Consider the following 7,294-nt stretch of genomic DNA (forward strand, 5'->3'; position numbering starts at 1 on the left):
GTCCCCAATGGGTGGGAGGATGTTGCTCCTGAGGTAGGTGGTGCAGGAGCAACCCGGTTGGGTAGAGCCCCCCACAGGCTAGGGGGCAGGAGGAGTTGTACTGCTCATCGAGCTGGCTGGAAGTCTCGAAACTGATGGGGCTAGCACAGTTGTTGTAGCAGCTGCGTAAGACGATGTCATTCGCACAGGATGTAGTCTGTCATATTTCCTTTTGGCCTCTGTATAGGTAAGCCGGTCCAGGGTCTTATATTCCATGATTTTGCACTCTTTCTGAAAGACTTTGCAGTCTGGCAAGCAAGGTGAATGATGCTCTCCGCAGTTGACACAGATGAGAGGTGGGGCACATGGAGTATTGGGATGTGATGGGCGTCCGCAATCTTGACATGTGAGGCTGGAAGTGCAGCGGGAAGACATATGGCCGAACTTCCAGCACTTAAAGCACCGCATCGGGGGAGGGATATAGGACTTGACGTCACAACGGTAGACCATCACCTTGACCTTCTCCGGTAATGTATCACCCTCGAAGGCCAAGATGAAGGCACCGGTAGCAACCTGATTGTCCCTCGGACCTCGATGAATGCGCCGGACGAAATGAACACCTCTACGCTCTAAGTTGGGGTGCAGCTCGTCATCAGACTGCAAAAGTAGGTCCCTATGGAAAATAACACCCTGGACCATATTTAAACTCTTATGTGGTGTGATGGTAATGTTAACATCCCCCAACTTGTCACAAGAAAGTAACCTGCGTGACTGGGCGGAGGATGCCGTTTGTATCAGTACTGACCCAGAGCGCATTTTGGACAAGCCCTCCACCTCCCCAAACTTGTCCTCTAAATGCTCGACGAAGAACTGAGGCTTTGTGGATAGAAAAGACTCCCCATCAAAGAATCGGGGCGAGTAACTGTTACCTCCATCCTGAGACTTACGCTCCTCCCACGGCGTGGCCAGGGAGGGGAACATTTTCGGATCGTACTTCTGAGCATTAAATTGAGCCCAAGAACGCTTAGAGACTGCTGGCGGCTGGCCGCCAGCGAGAGAGGATGTACCACGCTTCATTGCGGGTCATCCGCCCTGATGCCACCTACTCCGACCAAGGGCCTTCCCCACGGGCGCCACCCAGCCTCAGCAATAGCCACCTGGCAGGATGGCCATTGCCAGGAGTCCTGATACCCCAGGTAGATGGGCATCTACTCCTTGGCATACGTGGGGAGTTAACAGCGCAGGCATCAGTAGAGCGATCCCTGTGTTGTCAGGGGGCTACAACCAACAGGGTACATGGCGGCCCCACCACAACGGACTGGCTACCATGCTGGATGTTAGGTGACATGTGGTCCACAGTCGCCGTCAGTGCAGAAAGTGGCACTGCACAGTGCAAGGTGGAAAGTGCATGCAGGAATGCATCCATGCCCAAGAGATGGAGAGCGGGCAGAACTGCAATGCAATGACAAAGAAGCTGGGAAAAGGTCTGATCGCAAGATGGACACAATGCACCAAGTAAGGTGCCCTTCCCCAATCGGCTCGCTCTTCGGAAAAATTTTGAGAGATGGAGGTCAAACCCAACAGGGGACCATCAAATACGGCCGAAAAGTTTGAGACTCCTTTTAGTCGCCTCTTACGACAGGCAGGAATACCGCGGGACTATTCTAACTCCCGATCCCACAGGGGGGTAGAACGTAATACCACGACTGTGTATGCATTTCAACATCACCTCATTAGAGAAATTAAGAATATCAAACGTAATGTTGAAAAGATAATCTACTTTAGCGATGGCACAAGCAGCCAGTACAAAAGTAAGAAAAACTTCATTAATATCTGCCAACACAAAAATGATTTTGGTTTACCAGCAGAATGGGATTTCTTTGCCTCATCATACGGAAAGAATTCTTGCGATGGGATAGGCAGAACAACAAAAAGAGAAGTTACACGAGCTTCCCTTCAAAGACCTTACACAGAACAGATCCTGACTCCACACGATTTGCTCAAATACTGTCAACAGAATATTACTGGGATTAGATATATATTTGTTTCTTCAACTGAAATTGAACAAATCAAAACAAAGCTGACTGAGAGATTTGATTGTTGTTTACCATTGAAAGGAGCAAGAAGCTATCACAGATATGTTCCCATAAGTGACAATGAAATAAGATGTTTTGTTACTTCCAAAGGCTCCAACTTTGATGACCATCAAACTTCAATACTTTTTACAAATGTATCATATTTTACAAATAATGATTTTGTTATTTGTATGTATGATGAGAAGTGGTTGCTTGCAAAAATTGAAGAGAAAAGTGAAGATAACAATGATGTTTTAGTGCATTTCTTTCACCCTTCTGGTCAAAGAACTGCCTTTCACCTTTCCAAAAATGACACTGCTTGGGTGCCTGCAAATAAAATAGTACGAAAGCTGACTCCACTGGAACTCACAGCAGTGTCTGGTAGAACACACAACATAACTGATAAACTATGCAATGAAATATCGTGTTTGTTTATCTCCCTAATGAAAATTGCAGCAGGCAAGTAGTTACAACTGAAGTTTTAAATCTGTATACATGGAGAAACATTATTATGTGTATACTGTACGCAAGTGTAGTACAACAAATGTACCGTTAATTTTAAGAATTAGAACTCGTACCAATTGTTATATCCGCCCATTGTTATTTAAAAGTAGAAATATTTGATCATTTATTGCATGTAATGATTTAAACATCATTTGACCAATGTCAACTGTGATAATTTCAAGCCCTTGTTTGATAACTTGGCACTGCACGAGCATGTAGAGGGGTAGTGTTTTTACTGAAATTTGCTGCTCTATTACTCTCAATGTAGTTGAGTCTCAGTCATAATTTTTTTGTGAGATATTCCCATGAGAATAAAGAACATTCTGTAAAATATTCACTTCTTTTCATTCAGTCCCTTTTTAGATATTGACCAGCAAAAATTGACGTTGGAAGGGTTTTGGCCCTTTTTGAAAAGCTCTAGAAAAAACAGGAGTGCATTCTCAGGACTGCAACTTTTACTGCAGGTAGTTATGTAAGTACACAACACAGAGATAACAGATTATTAGTGAGTCTCTCTTCCTTCATGAAAATTGAAGGCCTTAAAAAGTGAAGATTGATAAATTTTTTCAGAGTCTTTACAGAAAGAGTTTGAGTGACTCTCTAGCATGATAGAAAAATTTAAAAAAAATATGCCTGAAGTTCATTTCATGCTGAGCACACTGGTTTTTGAATTATTCTGATATCTTTTAAAATAACATGGCAATTAAACTTTCCGCAAATGTCGATTTCCACTAACGGCTGCCAGGAAAAAAACTATGACTTATAAAATTTTTTAAAACAGTGTTTTGTGAATGCCTGCCTATAGGGAACTCATGATAAAAAAAAATCAAGAAAATCAAAAATGTTGAGCAACAAATTTTATTCATATTGGGCGATTTTAAATGGATTGACCCTCACAGCTTAGTTTAAATTCTGCAGGCAATTTCTTCATGAAAGAAACTGAAGCAAAATAGTGATTATACTTGCTTGTAACTTTTGGCTCAGCAAGTCCTGCAGTTAATGGTTCCTGTAGTTCTGCTAAATGTGGTAGATGGTGGTGACAGAAATTCAACATTCCTAGGATCTGGAATAACTCTTTAATGGTGTTCAGCTTCGGTACCAGGTGGATGGCTTAAAAATTTTCTGCTAATGGTAGGGAGCCTGCAGAAGATATCTGATAGCCAAAAAAAGTAATCTTGAATTGCCTGAACACCTATTAACTGTGTTCAAGACCACAGAATACTGCTCTAAGCACTTCAGGACGCCTCAGTGGCTAAAAAGATAACAGTTTCATTGAGGTACATAAAACAAAATGGCAGGCCTTGCAGAACTGAATCAATAAATTGTTACCATGTTTGAGCAGCATTCTGTAAGCCAGTAGTCACATACATACTCTCAAATAACCCAAACGGAGTGATAATTGCTATTTTTAGTATGTCTTGCTGTGCTGTCAGGATTGGGTTATACGCTTCGGCTCAAATAAGTACCGATCTGCAGCAATGGTACCAGATAGTGATCTGGTACAATGCTGGCATTCAGTGTGTAATAATATGCCCATGGATGCCACACTCCATACTGCTTAAGTACTGAGTTTAGAGGGGATGACCATGGGCCCCTTGATGGTGGGACAACGCCTTCTTTGAGCATGCTGTCAAACTTTGTTTTAGCTATAGTAAGACAGTCAGGTGCCAAATGTCTAGGTCTACACGATGCTGGGTGGCCATCAGTTGTTTTCAGATGGTGCATTGTTACCTCACACTTCTTTAGGAGCACCTGATGTCTAGTCAGAGATGGGAATTGCTGTAACAAAGAGCTGTACTAACAATCACTCACTTGTGTTAGCTTGGTGCTGTGCTCTGTAGTGAAATCCTGTAGAAGTCAGTATGGTGACACTGTCAATGAACTCAGCACTCACCACGAATGGCAGCAGATGGTACTAAGCCACAATATCAGCACATACTATCACTTGCACAACAGCAGCGACTGCGAAATCCTAGACGAAGGGGCAACACAGTCCTAAATCCAAATCTGTTCACTGTGCTCCATAACTCAAGAGTTGTTCACTGCTGACAGACAGAATGTCATCAGCGGCCCACAGCATTGTGCTGAAGTTCATGGCAATATACTTAAATCAGAGCCAGTGTTCACCAAATATTTTTGGCCCAGTTTCCTGTCACTGATATGCTCTGCATTATAAGGTGTAGTTTTAGTTGACGAACGGCTCCTTGATCTTCTACAGTAACACCATAAATTGTTGCTGGTACTGCTTTGAGAAATCAGTTTGCTGACTTGTGTACACAATAAATCAACCTTTTCTGTTAGAGTGTTGTCATCGGCACATGAAACCGCTGCTGTACTGCTGACATTAACCTGAGCAGGAGGAATGGCGTCTTGAATTCTGTCCACAATCTCTGCAATGGTATCTCTGTTTGGATGCTACTGTCACCACGACTTGTGGTGGTAGATGGCTGCTTAAAAGGGTGTGCACCAAATTATCTGGAACAGTGCCAGTATCTCCTCCATAAGTGCTGAAGGTACTGTGACGGCTTGCAGTCTCCAGCATTCTCTTGCATCAGTTCTTAACAAATTCCATCTCCCTGTGAGCCTCCAAATTAATTCTGTCTTGAGCTCGTCATAAGAATTTGCTGCTGGTGGTGCCGTTCCATGATGAGTTGGTGATCTAGCTGGTTCAATACCAGGGCAAACTTTGTTGCATCACACTTGATGCCAGCATATTAAAACTCCATTTTAACTTGCATGAACCACAATACAGGGTTGTGTGGGCTGAATGGAGGTAAGCCAGTTCATCTTGCAGCTTATTAATGTTTTTCATATTGTGGTTGGGGCTTAGTTCTCATTGGCTTAAAATAATGCCAGGGTCACCAATTGTCTGATACAGCTGGAATTAGGTCTGTTCAACCTTTGATAAATGTGTTTACTTAGTCCGATGGTAGTGCTTGAAATATCAGTTTTGTGACCCGTGAAATGTAGAAACTTTACTTATGAGAATAAACAAACTCAAATACATAACAGCTCCAAGAAATGAACAGACTAGAAGGCATTATACATGAAAGTCGAATAATCCCTGAATGTTAAGCATCAGCGCGTAACGGGGAAACTCTGTAACTAGGTACACATTACAATGCAAGAAGTATGTAACACAAAAAGCCAAACAATAAACTGTCACTGCTATTCCACTGGATGGTGCATAATTAAATCTGACGGCCGTGACAACAACACACATAGCAGACATTGGCAATCTGATGCTATAATACTACTTACATCACAAGGTGCTCCTTCATCATTGCCTTGAGACGTCATTCCAAATGCCAGTTCAATATTAAACACACAACATTCTCGTCTCCAGACAACTTTGTTATCGTGCGATGCATACATCACCTAAGTTATATGAAACTAAACGTTGTTCTCTGAAATTTATTCATAACTCTTCACAGTAGCTTGCAAAGCAAAATATGATACATCACACTCATGGTCTGCCCATAGATACTTAATGCTACCCATGTGAAAGTGGGCCAGGCTGATGGCTCTAAGATACAAGTAGTTTTCAATGTTCCCTCAGCATCGCAATATATAAAATGGATTTGAGGAGAGTGTGATTGCATCTTACGATTAATACAGTCAACACAAACTTCAAAAAATTAAGAAAGAGCTTTGCAGAATTATCATATACTTTCTGTAGGATTGTGTCACTTGTCATTAGCCACAGCATCCATAAAAAGGTTTTTGGGATCATGTTGCTCAATAATCTTGGATACAGCCATATTTAAATGGAGCAGCATGTCTGGATGTGATTAAGTTATTTGCACGGTTTCCCTTTACAAACTTATGAAATTCTTTCAGTTCACCAACTCACTTAACATTACACTGGACATACACAGTGTGTCCCAGGTGCATTAGGACTGATTGTGTCAAATTCCAAACTGCAATGCTATCTCATGGCGAGCTGAAGTATTACGATCCTTGAAGTTTCAAAAACAGCTGTGTAGAAAGTCAAAACTCTAGCACTACTGCAGCAGGAGTCCTGGCCATGAACGTAACAGTGCATATCTGACACTCATTGGAAAATGGCAGTGGAACAGTGAGGCAACATAAAGTTTCTTGCGTTCTCCAGCATTTGTGGGTGAGAATTCATCAAATTAGACCTGAATACCAAATTTTCCTACAGTACTAGATGCAACTCCAAAAAAGGACTACAATGACTCTTTACAAACACTTTTCAAATGATTTCAGTTGAGTTTTGATGCAGGGGGAGACTATTTTGAATCAATACAGTGATTTTGTGAACATAATCCATGATTTACACTTTATAACCACAGTCCTAACAGAATTTGGAGACACTGCATAACTATATATATTCCTCAGTAGGACTTGTGTGTCTTTAGGTAGTTTAAGCATGGGTAAGAAACACAAAGTGCAAATGAATGTCAAATGCATTTCACCACATACCCTCTGATATGTCTTACTTGAAGTAGGCAAAGTATGAAAGGTCTCTCTAACAGAGCATTCACTCTGGGCACTGTGAACCAAATCATATTCTGTGAGGTATTGACAGTTTTATGTTGACCACACACAGCTTGCCTCGCATCGCACACTAGACACATTCCAAACCTTATGCTATGAGGAAGTTGTTATGAAGGTAGACGAAATTTTTGATTCCCAGACTCATGTAGCTGCTACTCCTTTCAAATTTTTTCTCAGAGTAATCAGACTTACATGGAATGGTTCACTGAACTCAC

The sequence above is a fragment of the Schistocerca serialis genome, chromosome 1, assembly GCF_023864345.2.
Source record: "Schistocerca serialis cubense isolate TAMUIC-IGC-003099 chromosome 1, iqSchSeri2.2, whole genome shotgun sequence".
NCBI classification, from domain to species: domain Eukaryota; kingdom Metazoa; phylum Arthropoda; class Insecta; order Orthoptera; family Acrididae; genus Schistocerca; species Schistocerca serialis.